This window comes from Kogia breviceps, chromosome 11, assembly GCF_026419965.1.
Source record: "Kogia breviceps isolate mKogBre1 chromosome 11, mKogBre1 haplotype 1, whole genome shotgun sequence".
NCBI classification, from domain to species: domain Eukaryota; kingdom Metazoa; phylum Chordata; class Mammalia; order Artiodactyla; family Physeteridae; genus Kogia; species Kogia breviceps.
This window is the reverse complement of record NC_081320.1, coordinates 24,722,069-24,739,017: the sequence shown is the minus strand read 5'-3', so window position 1 is coordinate 24,739,017 and position 16,949 is coordinate 24,722,069. Positions and strand designations below refer to the sequence as shown.

Sequence of the window (16,949 nt, the reverse complement as noted above, 5' to 3'; positions counted from 1 at the left end):
GAACGGAAGCCCAGAAAGTAGGGGCCACCCTGTACCACCTCACTACTCAGTCATGCATCCTCAAAAGAGTGATGAGCAGCTGTCAGCAAACTTGCGATGACAAAGATTGTAAAGCCTTTATAAGAGGGAGTTTAGTGGGGTTTTTTTTAACATCTTTATTGGAGTATAATTGCTTTACAATCGTGTGTTAGTTTCTGCTTTATAACAAAGTGAATCAGCTATACATATACATATATCCCCATATCTCCCTCCCATCCTCCCTAACCCATCCCTCTAGGTGGTCACAAAGCACTGAGCTGATCTCCCTGTGCTATGCGGCTGCTTCCCACTAGCTATCTATTTTACAATTTGGTAGTGTATATATGTCCTTGCCACTCTCACTTCGTCCCAGCTTCCCCCTCCCCGTGTCCTCAAGCCCATTCTCTATGTCTGCATTAAAAGAGGGAGTTTTGAGGAGAATCTAGATAGCTTGGCAACACGATGAGTATCAGAAACAAATAATAAAGATGTTTCTGTTTAAACTAAGGCATCTTACATTGAGGTGCCTGGATAAGCTTCAAGAAATCCACAACTTCCCTTCAAGGTCTCCACAAATCATATGTAAAACACTGTGTGTGTGTGTGTGTGTGTGTGTGTGTGTGTGTGTGTGTGTGTGTAAAATAAAGGGTGCAAAACCTGAACCTTCTCAGAAGAAATCATTCATCCTCCACTCTCTAGAGAAGGAGAGAAAATAAATTGTTTATGGGAGAGGGGTGAGGAGTCCTGAGGCCTTCATAGCACACTGAGAGGTAGGTGAGCCCTGGGAGAATCAGAGTGGCTGCCATGAAACTTGAAACAACTTTGGAACAAAATCATAATTCACCTCAGGTGCCCAGATGTGTTAAAGCTGTAGAACATCCTTGATGTTTGTGGCAGTAAAAACACCAAATTCATGATTAAGGAGTGTGCTCACTCTTCCATGGAAAGATGAATATTTGTTAGCTGAAGGAAGACTAACCTTAGTAACAGGTCAACAAATAATATCAGCTGTGGAGTATTGACATTCTTGTGGAAATGCAAGCACGTTTTCATTTAGTCCTGTGTAGGCACATGTGACTTCATACGCGCTGAACGTGCTTACCTTTAGGAACCAGTCTGGTTTTGATAATTCTCCCTGCATAGCTGCCTCAGATTCTTTTCATGAGTAAATGGATTTCCTCAGCTCTGGAACTCAAGAGGGGGTTTCAGTTAAGGCCTCAAACAGAGGCAGGAGAGGTAGGGACACACCAAGAGCGTTCCTCTCCATCTTCAAAAGTGAAAGGAGCACTTGACTGCAGAAAATGCTTTCCTGAACTCCACAGGCAGTGTTCTGAGACACACTCATTTATCTTTACCAGTTAGGAAAACAGGGAGGAAGTGGAATGAGGCATGGAAGGGCACATCTCATGAACACCAAATTCAACATAAAATTCAACCTTTGGTTCTGGCTTCTTTCTCAAGCAGTGCAGCTAGCAAGGAGAAAAAGCTGCTAATTAGAAACAAGTAACAAAGTGTATGAGCAATGACATTGAGCCCCACTGGGGATGCTGCCCTTGCCTTGCCACTGTCTGCTGGCATGTTAGCAGCATCTATTTCACGAGCTTCAGAGATTTTTACACAGACAGATTCAAACCCAAGTCCTCTGCATTGTGTTCACTTGTCCTTTGTCTCTTTCCTCTTCTTTTTATGTCCAGTATCCTTTTGTACTCCACTCTTTAGTCCAACATTATTTTCATCCCTAGAAACCCTCTCCTCCTAACATACTCCCTGCTGAAATCTCTAGGTTTTAATCCCACTACTCTGGATGCCTTCTTAGTACACATTTTAATAAAGAGCGTATTTGGTGTAATAGTGAAAACCCACCATCCCTAACAAATTCTCTTTTCCTATCTCAAGTACCCTCTTGCCCACTTCATGTACCCACTCACCCACTCTTTTCTTTCACCCCCTAACCTCACCTCCCACTCACCCATTTTCTGAAATTAAGAGGACTTTCAGAGCAGGACTCCTGAATTAGTGCCAACGCTCAAAAGAAGCAGCTGAAGAAAGAGATCCAGCCACTAGGCTGGGCTGGGAGAACAGCAGACTCCAGAGGGATGCCAGGTTCCAGTGCTGTCATCTCCTAACCATGCCAATACATGAATTTAAAGATGAATGTTAGTGCATGAAGAGGCCAGGCAATGCATGCTCACTGCCCAGAAAGCTCATTCTGGATTTGGCTATGCTCCTCTGCCCTTCTCTGACTCATTGACCCTTGTCCATTGCCCTCTTGTTCCATAACCACCGCCTGGAGGAGTACCTGTTTTGGCAGAAGTGTCCTACGGGACAATAACTATTCCTGAAACATGGCAGCCACCTGGGCTGGTCCAGATAGTCAAAAAGATGCTGTTACGGATGATTATGAACATGATTCTGGGTTAACCTCAGAAATTTGGGGACAGCCCAAACACTATCTCAAAAAGAAAGGCAGCACTTTTCTGCCTATTTTATACCTATAAGGACTTGATAGCTGATAATTCAACTTCATCCACTGAAGATTTGCCATGATGTAGCAAACCCCCACTCTGTGGGGGGTTGGAAGTATAAATTTCAATAGCACATGGTCCCTGCCCTCAAAAAACTTACAGTCCAGAGGGGTAGACAGAGGTTCACCACAGTCCAGTGGGAGGAATGTCAAAGTAGAGATGCTGGAAAGAACTCTTGATGATTTACCACACCAAATGTTGTCGAAAGACAACAAAATCTTAAGCCCAATATTTTCCTCAGTGGCAATGCATAAACAATCACTCACAGAAAATGTTTTCCAGTCTCACTGACTGACTTCCACAAACTCCTAAGTTTTCTCATATCAGATGGACAACCTTATTTTTTTTAGGCTGTGAAGTTCCAAATTCTTTAACCCTCTTTCAATTGTTGATTTTTCAATTGGGTTTATTGTGGAGTTTAAATCCTCCCAAATCAAAAGGCAGTCCCTCAGTAGTCTCACCTGAATCTGACCTCTACTACCTCTACCCTCACCTCTCTCCAGATTCCACCTTTGGACCACAGGACTGCTTTTGGCTGCCCTCTGTAGGACTCTATAAAAAGGCACAGGTTACGGATTGAAATGAATGAAATACCCAACATTAAAGCCAAATGCCCTCTGCCAGCAGGTGGCGATGTCACTTTAATGTGTCCCAGGAGCCAATGCCATGAGCATGACTTTCCTGTGCCTGGGTGTTTGAGTTATAGATTCGAAGAAAGAAGACACACATTAGAATATGTAGACATGAAAATGGGGACTTCTCATACAATTGTACTCATCATACATACAATCATCTCTGTTCCCATCAGAGGAGCTCCCAATCTGATTATGGGAGCCAATCATGGGTCTCCACCATGGACTCCTCATGTCATTATCCTTCTCTCCTCTCTGATCTGAAGATCCAACATCCCTAACCATGGTGGGCATTCTGCCAACTCTGGAATACCCTTGTGTTGATCCTAATGTTCCAGTGGGAGTTGTCATAATGGGAGTGAAGAACAGTGGAGAGCTATGACCACACGGATAAGCAGAGTAGGTGACATGGCATCTCAGCAGCCCACTCAGAGATACCATGCAACCCCTCTCTTTAAAAAATAACAAGCTTGGGGGAGGAACTTCAAGATGGCGGAAGAGTAAGATGTGGAGATCACCTTCCTCCCCACAAATACATCAGAAATACATCTACATGGGGAAGAATTCCTACAGAACACCTAATGAACACTGGCAGAAGACCTCAGACCTCCCCTCAAGCAAGAAACTCCCCACGTGCCTGGGTAGGGCAAAAGAAAAAACAGAGACAAAGAATAAGTACGGGACCTGCACGAGTGGGAGGGAGCTGTGAAGGAGGAAAGGTTTCCATACACTAGGAAGCCCCTTTCTGGGAAGAGACTGCAGATGGCGGAGGAGGGAAGTTTCAGAGCCACGGAAGAGAGTGCAGCAACAGGGGTGCAGAGGGCAAAGCAGAGAGATTCCCGCACAGAGGATCGATGCCAGCCAGCACTCACCAGCCCAGGAACCTTGTCTGATCACACACCGGGACGGGTTGTGGCTGGGAGCTGAGGCTTGGGCTTCAGAGGTTGGATCCCAGGGAGAGGACTGGGGTTGGTGGCATGAACACAGCCTGAAGGGGCTAGTGAACCACGGCTAGCTGGGAGGGAGTGCAGGAAAAACTTTGGAGCTGCCAAAGAGGCAAGAGACTTTTTCTTGCCTCATCGTTTCCTGGTGCGCGAAGAGAGGGGATTAAGAGCACCGCTTAAAGGAGCTCCAGAGATGGTCGCGAGCTGCGGCTATCAGCGCAGACCCCAGAGACAGTCATGAGACGCTAAGGTTGCTGCTGTAGCCACCAAGAAACCTGTGTGAAAGCACAGGTCACTATCCATACCTCCCCTGCTGGGAGCCTGTGCAGCCCGCCACTGCCAGGGTCCCGTGATCCAGGAACAACTTCCCCGGGAGAACACATGGCATGCCTCAGGCTCGTGCAATGTCTCGCCTGCCTCTGCCACCACAGGTTGGCCCTGCATTCCATACCACCCCATCCCCCCAGCCTGAGTGAGCCAGAGCCCACTAATCAGCCGCTCCTTTAACCCTGTCCTGTCTGAGCAAAGAATAAACGTCCTCAGGCAACCTACACGCAGGTGTGGGGCCAAATCCAAAGCGGAATCCCAGGAGCTGTGCGAATAAAGAAGAGAAAGGGAAATTTCTCCCAGCAGCCTCGGGAGCAGTGGAATAAATCTCCACAATCAACTTGATGTACCCTGCATCTCTGGAATACCTGAATAGACAAAGAATCATCCCAACTTGAGGAGGTGGACTTTGGGATCAACGATATATATATATATTATTTTCCCTTTTCTCTTTTTGTGACTGTGGAAGTGTATGCTTCTGTGTGTGATTTTGTTTGTATAGCTTTCCTTTTACCATTTGTCCTAGGGTTCTGCCTGTCCATTTTTTGTTTTGTTTTGGGGTTTTTTTTTTGTATAGTTTTTAGCACTTGTTATCATTGGTGGATTTGTTTTTTGGTTTGGTTGCTCTCTTCTTTCTTTCGTTTTTACTACTTAAAAAAATTTTTTTAATAATCATTTTTTATTTTAATAACTTTATTTTATTTTACTTTATTTTATCTTCTTCTTTCTTTCAGCTTTCTTTTTTTGTCCCTTCTATTCTGAGCTGTGTCAATGACAGGCTCTTGGTGCTGCAGCCAGGCATGAGTGCTGTGCATCTGAGGTGGGAGAGCCAAGTTCAGGTCACTGGTCCACAAGAGACCTCCAAGCTCCACATAATAGCAAATGTTGAAAATCTCCCAGAGATCTCCATCTCAGGGCCAAGACCCAGCTGCACTCAACAACCAACAAGCTATAGTGCTGGAAACCCTATGCCAAACAAGTAGCAAGACAGGAACACAACACCATCCATTAGCAGAGAGGCTGCCTAAAATGATAATAAGGTCACAGACACCCCAAAACACACTACCAGATGTCGACCTGCCCACCAGAAAGACAAGATCCAGCCTCATCCACCAGAACACGGGCACTAGTCCCCTCAACCAGGAAGACTACACAACCCACTGAACCAACCTTAGCAACTGGAGACAGACACCAAAAACAACGGGAACTATGAACCTGCAGACTGTAGAAAGGAGATACCAAACACAGTAAGTTAAGCAAAATGAGAAGACAGAGAAACACACAGCAGATGAATGAGCAAGATCAAAACCAGACCTAACAAATGAAGAGTTAATAGGCGGTCTACCTGAAAAATAAGTCAGAATAATGATAGTAAACATGATCCAAAATCTTGGAAATAGAATGGAGAAAATACAAGAAACATTTAACAAGGACCTAGAAGAACTAAAGAGCAAACAAACAGTGGTGAACAACACAATAAATGAAATTTAAAATTCTCTTCAAAGCATCAATGGCAGAATAACTGAGGCAGAAGAATGGATAAGTGACCTGGAATATAAAATACTGGAAATAACTACTGCAGAGCAGAATAAAGAAAAAAGAATGAAAAGAATTGAGGACAGTCTCAGAGACCTCTGGGACATTAAATGCATCAACATTCAAATGATAGGGGTCCCAGAAGAAGAAGAGAAAAAGAAAGGGACTGAGAAAATATTTGAGGAGATTATAGTTGAAAACTTCCCTAATATGGGAATGGAAATAGTTAATCAAGTTGAGGAAGCACAGAATCCCATACAGGATAAATCCTATGAGAAATATGCAAAAACACATATTAATCAAACTATGAAAAAGTAAATACAAAGAAAAAATGTTAAAAGCACCAAGAGAAAACCAACAAATAACACACAATGGAATCCCCATAAGGTTAAGAGCTGATCCTTCAGCAGAAACTCTGCAAGTCAGAAGGGAGTGGCAGGACATATTTAAAGTGATGAAGGAGAAAAAGCTACAACCAAGATTACTCTACCCAACAAGGATATCGTTCAGATTCGACAGAGAAATAAAAACCTTTACAGAGAAGCAAAAGCTAAGAGAACTCAGCACCACCAAACAAGCTTTATAACAATTGCTAAAGGAACTTCTCTAGGCAGCAAACCCAAGAGAAGGAAAAGACCTACAATAACAAACCCCAAACAATTAAGAAAATGGTAATAGGAACATATATATGGATAATTACCTTAAATGTAAAGGGATTAAATGCTCCAACCAAAGGACATAGACTGGCTGAATGGATACAAAAACAAGACCCATATATATGCTGGCTACAAGAAACCCACTTCAGACCTAGGAACACATATAGAATGAAAGTGAGGGAATGGAAAAAGATATTCCATGCAAATGGAAATCAAAATAAGGTGGAGTAGCAATTCTCATATCAGACAACATAGACTTTAAAACAAAGACTACCACAAGAGACAAAGAAAGACACTACATATTGATCAAGGGATCAATCCAAGAAGATATAACAATTGTAAATACTTATGCATCCAACATAGGAGCACCTCAATACATAAGGCAAATATTAACAGCCATAAAAAGGGAAATCAACAGTAACATAATCATAGTAGGGGATTTTAACACCTCACCTTCACCAATGGACAGATCATCCAAAATGAAAATAAATAAGGAAACACAAGCTTTACATTAAACAAGATGGATTTAATTGATATTTATAGGACATTCCATCCAAAAACAACAGAATAAACATTCTTATCAAGTGCTCATGGAACATTCTCCAGGATAGATAATATCTTGAGTGAAAATCAAGCCTTGGTAAATTTAAGAAAATTGAAATTGTATCAAGTAACTTTTCTGACCATAACGCTATGAGACTAGATATCAATTACAGGAAAAAATCTGTAAAACATACAAACACGAACCAAGATGGTGGAGTAGAAGGACGTGCTCTCACTCCCTATTGTGAGAACACCAGAATCATAACTAGTTGCTGGACAATCATCGACAGGAACACACTGGAATTCACCAAAAAAGATACCCCCAATCCAAAGACAAAGGAGAAGTCACAATGAGATGGTAGGAGGGGCACAGAGTAAAATCAAATCCCATCACTGCTGGGTCAGTGACTCACAGACTAGAGAATACTTATACCACAGAAGTCCACCACTGCAGAGAAGGTTGAGCCCCACGTCAGGCTTCCAAACCTGAGGGTCCAGCAAAGGGAGGAGGAATTCCTTGAGAATCAGATTTTGAAGGCTAGTGGTATTTGATTGCAGGACTTCAACAGGACTGGGGGAAACAAAGACTCGACTCTTGGAGCGCACACACAAAGTAGTGTGCACATTGGGACCCAGGGGAAGAAGCAGTGACCCCAGGGGAGACTGAACCACACCTACCTGCTAGTGTTGGAAGGTATCCTGCAGAGGAGGGGGTGGGGGGGGGCTGTGGCTCACTGTGGGGACAAGGATACTGGCAGCAGAAGTTCTGGGAAGTACTCCTTGGCATGAGCCCTCCCAGAGTCTGCCATTAGCCCCACCAAAGAGCCCAGGTAGGCTTCAGTGTTGGGTTGCCTCTGGCCAAACAACCAACAGGGAGGGAACCCAGCCCCACCCATCAGCAGTCAAGCAGATTAACGTTTTACTGAGCTCTGCCCACCAGAGCAACAGTTAGCTCTACCCACCACCAGTCCCTCCCATCGGGAAACTTGAACAAGACTCTTAGATGCCTCTTCCACCAGAGGGCAGACAGCAGAAGCAAGAACTACAATCCTGCAGCCTGTGGAACAAAAACCACATTCACATAAAGATAGACAAGATGAAAAGTCGGAGGGCTATGTTCCAGATGAAGGAACAAGATAAAACCCCAGGAAAACAACTAAATGAAGTGGAGATAGGCAACCTTCCAGAAAAAGAATTCAGAATAATGATAGTGAAGATGATCAAGGACCCTGGAAAAAGAATGGAGGCAAAGATCGAGAAGATGCAAGAAACGTTTTAAAAGACCAAGAAGATTTAAAGAATAAACTGAGATGAACAATACAATAACTGAAATGAAAACTACACTAGAAGGAATCAACAGCAGAATAACTGAGGCAGAAGAATGGATAAGTGTCCTGGAAGACAGAATGGTGGAATTCACTGCTGCAGAACTGAATAAATTAAAAAGAATGAAAAGAAATGAAGATAGCCTATGAGACCTCTGGAACAACATTAAACGCAGCAACATTCACATTATAGGGGTCCCAGAAGGTGAAGAGAGAGAGAAAGGAACAGCAAAAATATTTGAAGAGATTATACTTGAAAACTTCCCTAACATGGGAAAGGAAATAGCCACCCAGGTCCAGGAAGTCCAGAGAGTCCCATACAGGAGAAACCCAAGGAGAAACACGCTGAGACACATAATAATCAAATTGGCAAAAATTAAAAACAAAGAAAAATTATTGAAAGCAGCAAGGGAAAAATGACAAATAACATACAAGGGAACTCCCATAAGGTTAACAGCTGATTTCTCAGCAGAAACTCTACAAGCCTGAAGGGAGTGGCAAGATGTACTTTAAGTGATGAAAGGGAAGAAGATACAACGAAGATTACTCTACCTGGCAAGGATTTGATTCAGATTCGATGCAGAAAGCAAAAGCTTTACAGACAAGCAAAAGCTAAGAGAATGCAGCACAACTAAACCAGCTCTACAAAAAATGCTAAAGGAACTTCTGTAAGTGGGAAACATAAGAGAAGAAAAGGACCTACAAAAACAAACCCCAGGGGGAGCGAGAAGATGGCGGAAGAGTAAGACGCGGGGATCACTCTTCCTCCTCACAGATACATCAGAAATACATCTACACGTGGAACTTCTCCTATAGAACACCCACCGAACGCTGGCAGAAGACCTCAGACCTCAGACCTCAGGCAAGAAACCCCCCCACGTACCTTGTTAGGGCAAAAGAAAAAAGAATAAACAGAGACAAAAGAATAGGGACGGGACCTGCACCAGTGGGAGGGAGCCGAGAGGGAGGAAAGGTTCCCGCACACTAGAAGCCCCTTTGCGGGCGGAGACTGCGGGTGGCGGAGTGGGAAGCTTCAGAGCCGTGGAGGAGACCACAGCCAACAGGGTGCGGAGGGCAAAGCGGAGAGATTCCCGCACGGAGGATCGGTACTGATCCGCACTCACCAGCCCGAGAGGCTTGTCTGCTCATCCGCCGCGGCGGGCGGGGCTGGGAACTGAGCCTCGGGCAGATCCCAGGGAAAGGTCTGGAGTTGGCAGAGCGAAAACAGCCTGAAGGGGTTAGCGCACCACGGCTGGCCGGGAGGGAGTTCGGGAGAAGTCTGGAACTGCCGAAGAGGCAAGAGACCTTTTCTTCCCTCTTTACCTCCTGCTGCGCGAGGAGAGGGGTTTAACCGCGCCACTTAAAGGAGCTCCAGAAACGGGCGCGGAGCTGCCGAAGAGACAAGAGTCTTTTTCTTGCCTCTTTGCTTCCTGGGGCGCGAGGAAAGGGAATTAAGGGCACCACATAAAGGAGCTCCAGAAACGGGCGCGAGCTGCGGCTGTCGGCGCGGACAACAGAGACGGGTGTGGGGCGCTACGGTTGCTGCTGCCGCCACCAAGAGGCCTGTGTGCGAGCGCAGGTCACTCTCCACACCGCCCCTCCCGGGAGCCTGTGCAGCCCGCCAGCGCCGGGGTCCCGGGATCCTGGGACTGCTTCCCCGGGAAAACGCGCGGCGTGCCTCGGGCCGGTGCAGCGTCACGCCGGCCTCTGCCGCCGCGGTCTCGCCCCACATCCGTGCCCCCCCACCCACCGCCTGAGTGAGCCAGAGACCACGAATCAGCTGCTCCGTTAACGCTGCTCCTTTGACCCCGCCCTCTCTGAGCGAAGGGCAGACGCCCTCGGACGACCTGCGCGCAGAGGCGGGGCCAGGTCCAGGGCTGAGCCCCAGGAGCTGTGCGAACAAAGAGAGGGGGTGGTCCCTCCCAGCAGCCTCAGAAACAGCGGGTTAAAGCTCCACAGTCAGCTTGAAGTGCCCTGCATCTGTGGAAAACCTGAATAGACAGCGAAATATCCCAGGTTGAGGAAGTGGACTTTGGGAGCAAGATATACTATTATTTTCCCCTTTTTTCTTTTTGTGAGTGTGTATGTGGGTGCTGCTGTGTGAGATTTTGTCTGTGTAGCTTTGTTTTCACCATTTGTCCTGGGGTTAGACCGACCATTTTTTTTTTTCTTTAATAGAAATTTTTCTTCTTAATAATTATTTTGTTATTTTAATAACTGTATTTTACCCTATTTTATTTTGTCTTCTCCCCTTTCTTTCTTCCTTTCTTCCCTCCTTTTCCTATTTCCCTCCTTCCTTCCTTCCTTTATTCCCTCCTTCCTTCCTCCCTTCCTTCCTTTATTCCCTCCTTCCTTCCTCCCTTCCTTTCTTTATTCCCTCCTTCCTTCCTCCCTTCCTTTCTTCCTCCCTCCCTTCCTTTCTTCCTCCCTCCCTTCCTTTCTTCCTCCCTCTCTTCCTTTCTTCCTCCCTCCCTTCCTTTCTTTATTCCCTCCTTCCTTCTTCCCTTCCTTTCTTCCTCCCTCCCTTCCTTTCTTTATTCCCTCCTTCCTTCCTCCCTTCCTTTCTTCCTCCCTCCCTTCCTTTCTTTATTCCCTCCTTCCTTCCACCCTTCCTTTCTTCCTCCCTCCCTTCCTTCCTTTATTCCCTCCTTCCTTCCTCCCTTCCTTTCTTCCTCCCTCCCTTCCTTCCTTTATTCCCTCCTTCTTTCCTTCCTCCCTTCCTTCCTTCCTTCCTCCCTTCCTTCCTTTATTCCCTCCTTCCTTCCTCCCTTCCTTTCTTTATTCCCTCCTTCCTTCCTCCCTTCCTTTCTTCCTCCCTCCCTTCCTTTCTTCCTCCCTCTCTTCCTTTCTTCCTCCCTCCCTTCCTTTCTTTATTCCCTCCTTCCTTCCTCCCTTCCTTTCTTCCTCCCTCCCTTCCTTTCTTTATTCCCTTCCTTCCTCCCTTCCTTTCTTCCTCCCTCTCTTCCTTTTATTCCCTCCTTCCTTCCTCCCTTCCTATCTTCCTCCCTCCCTTCCTTTCTTTATTCCCTCCTTCCTTCCTCCCTTCCTTTCTTCCTCCCTCCCTTCCTTTCTTCCTTCCTTCCCTCCCTTCCTCCTTTCTTCCTTCCTTTCTTGACTTTCTACTTTTTTCTCCCTTTTGTTTTGAGCCGTGTGGATTAAAGGCTCTTGGCACTCCAGCCAGGTGTCAAGGCTGTGTCTCTGAGGTGGGAGAACTAACCTCAGGACACTGGTCCACAAGAGACCTCTCAGCTCCACGTAATATCAAACGGCGAAAATCTCCCAGAGAGCTCCATCTCAACACCAAGACCCAGATTCACTCAAGGACCAGCAACGAACAGTGCTGGACACCCTATCCCCAACAAAGAGCGAGACAGGTCTACAGCCCCATCCATTAGCAGAGAGGCTGCCTAGAATCACAGTAAGGCTACCGACATCCCCATACACGCCCCCAGACGTGGACCTACCCACCAGGGAGACAGGATCCAGCCTCATCCACCAGAACAGGGGAACTGGTCCCCCCAACCAGGAAACCTGCTCAACCCACTGAACCAACCTCAGCCACTGGGGACAGCCACCAAAAGTAGATAGAAATTCGAACCTGTAGCCTGCAAAAGGGAGACCCCAAACACAGTAAGATAAGCAAAATGAGAAGACAGAAAAACACACAGCAGATGAAGGAACAAGATAAAAACACACCAGACCTAACAGATGAAGAGGTAATAGCCAATCTACCTGAAAGAGAATTTAGAATAATGATGGTGAAGATGATGCAAAATCTTGGAAATAGAATAGACAAATTGCAAGAATCAGTTAACAAGGACCTAGAAGAAATAAAGAGGAAGCAAGTAACGATGAGCAACACAATAAATGAAATGAAAAATACTCTAGACGGGATCAGTAGCAGAATAACTGAGGCAGAAGGACGGATAAGTGACCTGGAAGATAAAATAGTGGAAATAACTATTGCAGAGCAGAAGAAAGAAAAAAGAATGAAAAGAACTGAGGACAGTCTCAGAGATCTCTGGGACAACATTAAACGCACCAACATTCGAATCATAGGGGTCCCAGAAGAAGAAGAGAAAAAGAAAGGGACTGAGAAAATATTTGAAGAGATTATAGTTGAAAACTTCCCTAATATAGGAAAGGAAATAGTCAATCAAGTCCAGGAAGCACAGAGAGTCCCATACAGGATAAACCCAAGTATAAACACGCCGAGACACATAATAATCAAACTGTCAAAAATTAAATACAAAGAAAACATATTAAAAGCAGCAAGGGAAAAACAACAAATAACACACAAGGGAATCCCCATAAGGCTAACATCTGATCTTTCAGCAGAAACTCTACAAGCCAGAAGGGAGTGGCAGGACATATTTAAAGTGATGAAGGAAAAATACCTACAACCAAGACTACTCTACCCAGCAAGGATCTCATTCAGATTTGATGGAGAAATTAAAACCTTTACAGACAAGCAAAAGCTGAGAGAGTACAGCACCACCAAACCAGCTTTACAACAAATGCTAAAGGAACTTCTCTAAGCAAGAAACATAAGAGAAGGAAAAGACCTACAAGAACAACCTGAAACAATTAAGTAAATGGTAATAGGAACGCACATATCAATAATTACCTTAAATGTAAATGGATTAAATGCTCCCACCAAAAGACACAGACTGGCTGAATGGATACAAACACAGGACCCATATATATGCTGTCTACAAGAGACCCACTTCAGACCTAGGGACACTTACAGGCTGAAAGTAAGGGGATGGAAAAAGATATTCCATGCAAATGGAAATCAGAAGAAAGCTGGAGTAGCAATTCTCATATCAGACAAAATAGACTTTAAAATAAAAACTATTACAAGAGACAAAGAAGGACACTATATAATGATCAAGGGATCGATCCATGAAGAAGATATAACAATTGTAAATATTTATGCACTCAACATAGGCGCACCTCAATACATAAGGCAAATACTAACAGCCATAAAAGGGGAAATCGACAGTAACACAATCATAGTAGGGGACTTTAACACCCCACTTTCACCAATGGACAGATCATCCAAAATGAAAATAAATAAAGAAACACAAGCTTTAAATGATACATTATACAAGATGGATTTACTTGATATTTATAGGACATTCCATCCAAAAACAACAGAATACACATTTTTCTCAAGTGCCCATGGAACATTCTCCAGGATAGATCATATCTTGGGTCACAAATCTAGCCTTGGCAAATTTAAGAAAATTGAAATCGTATCAAGTATCTTTTCTGACCACAACGCTATGAGACTAGATATCAATTACAGGAAAAGATCTGTAAAAAATACAAGCACATGGAGGCTAAACAATACACTACTTAATAACGAAGTGATCACTGAAGAAATCAAAGAGGAAATCAAAAAGTACTTAGAAACAAATGACAATGGAGACACGACGACCCAAAACCTATGGGATACAGCAAAAGCAGTTCTAAGAGGGAAGTTTATAGCAATACAATCATACCTTAAGAAACAGGAAGCAACTCGAATAAACAACTTAACTTTGCACCTAAAGCAATTAGAGAAGGAAGAACAAAAAAACCCCAAATTTAGCAGAAGGAAAGAAATCATAAAGATCAGATCAGAAATTAATGAAAAAGAAATGAAGGAAACAATAGCAAAGATCAATAAAAGTAAAAGCTGGTTCTTTGAGAAGATAAATAAAATTGATAAACCATTAGCCAGACTCATCAAGAAAAAAAGGGAGAAGACTCAAATCAATAGAATTAGAAATGAAAAAGGAGATGTAACAACTGACTCTGCAGAAATACAAAAGATTATTAGAGATTACTACAAGCAACTCTATGGCAATAAAATGGACAACCTGGAAGAAATGGACAAATTCTTAGAAATGCACAACCTGCCAAGACTGAACCAGGAAGAAATAGAAAACATGAACAGACCAATCACAAGCACTGAAATTGAAACTGTGATTAAAAATCTTCCAACAAACAAAAGCCCAGGACCAGATGGCTTCACAGGCGAATTCTATCAAACATTTAGAGAAGAGCTAACACCTATCCTTCTGAAACTCTTCCAAAAGATAGCAGAGGTAGGAACACTCCCAAACTCATTCTACGAGGCCACCATCACCCTGATACCAAAACCAGACAAAGACGTCACAAAGAAAGAAAACTACAGGCCAATATTACTGATGAACATAGATGCAAAAATCCTCAACAAAATACTAGCAAACAGAATCCAACAGCACATTAAAAGGATCATACACCATGATCAAGTGGGGTTTATTCCAGGAATGCAAGGATTCTTCAATATACGCAAATCAATCAACGTGATACACCATATCAACAAACTGAAGGAGAAAAACCATATGATCATCTCAATAGATGCAGAGAAAGCTTTTGACAAAATTCAACACCCATTTATGATAAAAACCCTGCAGAAAGTAGGCATAGAGGGAACTTTCCTCAATATAATAAAGGCCATATATGACAAACCCACAGCCAGCATTGTTCTCAATGGTGAAAAACTGAAACCATTTCCACTAAGATCAGGAACAAGACAAGGTTGCCCAGTCTCACCACTCTTATTCAACATAGTTTTGGAAGTTCTAGCCACAGCAATCAGAGAAAATAAAGAAATAAAAGGAATCCAAATAGGAAAAGAAGAAGTAAAGCTGTCACTTTTTGCAGATGACATGATACTATACAGAGAGAATACTAAGGATGCTACCAGAAAACTACTAGAACTAATCAATGAATTTGGTAAAGTAGCAGGATACAAAGTTAATGCACAGAAATCTCTGGCATTCTTATACACTAATGATGAAAAATCTGAAAATGAAATTAAGAAAACACTCCCATTTACCATTGCAACAAAAAGAATAAAATATCTAGGAATAAACCTACCTAAGGAGACAAAAGACTTGTATGCAGAAAACTATAAGACACTGATGAAAGAAATTAAAGATGATACAAATAGGTGGAGAAATATACCATGTTCTTGGATTGGAAGAATCAACATAGTGAAAATGACTGTATTACCCAAAGCAATATACAGATTCAATGCAATCCCTATCAAATTGCCACTGGCATTTTTTACAGAACTAGAAAAAAGAATTTCACAATTTGTATGGAAACACAAAAGACCCCGAATAGCCAAAGCAATCTTGAGAACGAAAAATGGAGCTGGAGGAATCAGGCTCCCTGACTTCAGACTATACTACAAGGCCACAGTAATCAAGACAGTATGGTACTGGCACAAAAACAGAAATATAGATCAATGGAACAGGATAGAAAGCCCAGAGATAAACCCACACACATATGGTCACCTTATCTTTGATAAAGGAGGCAAGAATATACATTGGAGAAAAGACAGCCTCTTCAATAAGTGGTGCTGGGGCTTCCCTGGTGGCGCAGTGGTTGGGAGTCCGCCTGCCGATGCAGGGGACGCGGGTTCGTGCCCCGGTCCGGGAGGATCCCACGTGCCGCGGAGCGGCTGGGCCCGTGGGCCATGGCCGCTGGGCCTGCGCGTCCGGAGCCTGTGCTCCGCAACGGGAGAGGCCACAGCGGTGAGAGGCCCGCTTATCGCAAAAAAAAAAAAAAAAAAAAAAAAAAAAAAAAAATAAGTGGTGCTGGGAAAACTGGACAGCTACCTGTAGAAGTATGAAATTAGAACACTCCCTAACACAATACACAAAAATAAACTCAAAATGGGTTAAAGACCTAAATGTAAGGCCAGACACTATCAAACTCTTAGAGGAAAACATAGGCAGAACACTCTATGACATAAATCACAGCAAGATCCTTTTTGACCCATCTCCTAGAGAAATGGAAATAAAAACAAAAATAAACAAATGGGATCTAATGAAACTTAAAAGCTTTTGCACAGCAAAGGATACCATAAACAAGACCAAAAGACAACCCTCAGAATGGGAGAAAATATTTGCAAATGAAGCAACTGACAAAGGATTAATATCCAAAATTTATAAGCAACTCATGCAGCTCAATAACAAAAAAACAAACAGCCCAATCCAAAAATGGGCAGAAGAACTAAATAGACATTTCTCCAAAGAAGATATACAGATAGCCAACAAACACATGAAAGAATGCTCAACATCATTAATCATTAGAGAAATGCAAATCAAAACTACAATGAGATATCATCTCACACCGGCCAGATTGGCCATCATCAAAAACTCTAGAAACAATAAATGCTGGAGAGGGTGTGGAGAAAAGGGAACACTCTTGCACTGCTGGTGGGAATGTAAACTGATACAGCCACTATGGAGAACAGTATGGAGGTTCCTTAAAAAAGTAGAAATAGAACTACCATATGACCCAGCAATCCCACTACTGGGCATATACCCTGAGAAAACCATAATTCAAAAAGAGTCATGTACCAAAATGTTTCTTGCAGCTCTATTTACGATAGCCAGGA

General features: G+C 43.5%; 1 protein-coding gene across 2 annotated transcripts in view; it reads right to left on the bottom strand.

Annotated features, from left to right (window-relative positions):
- POLE4 (DNA polymerase epsilon 4, accessory subunit) overlaps positions 1-16,949 on the bottom strand; it is a 195,256-nt gene that overhangs the window by 93,823 nt on the left and 84,484 nt on the right. The gene's annotated exons all lie outside the window — the stretch shown is intronic.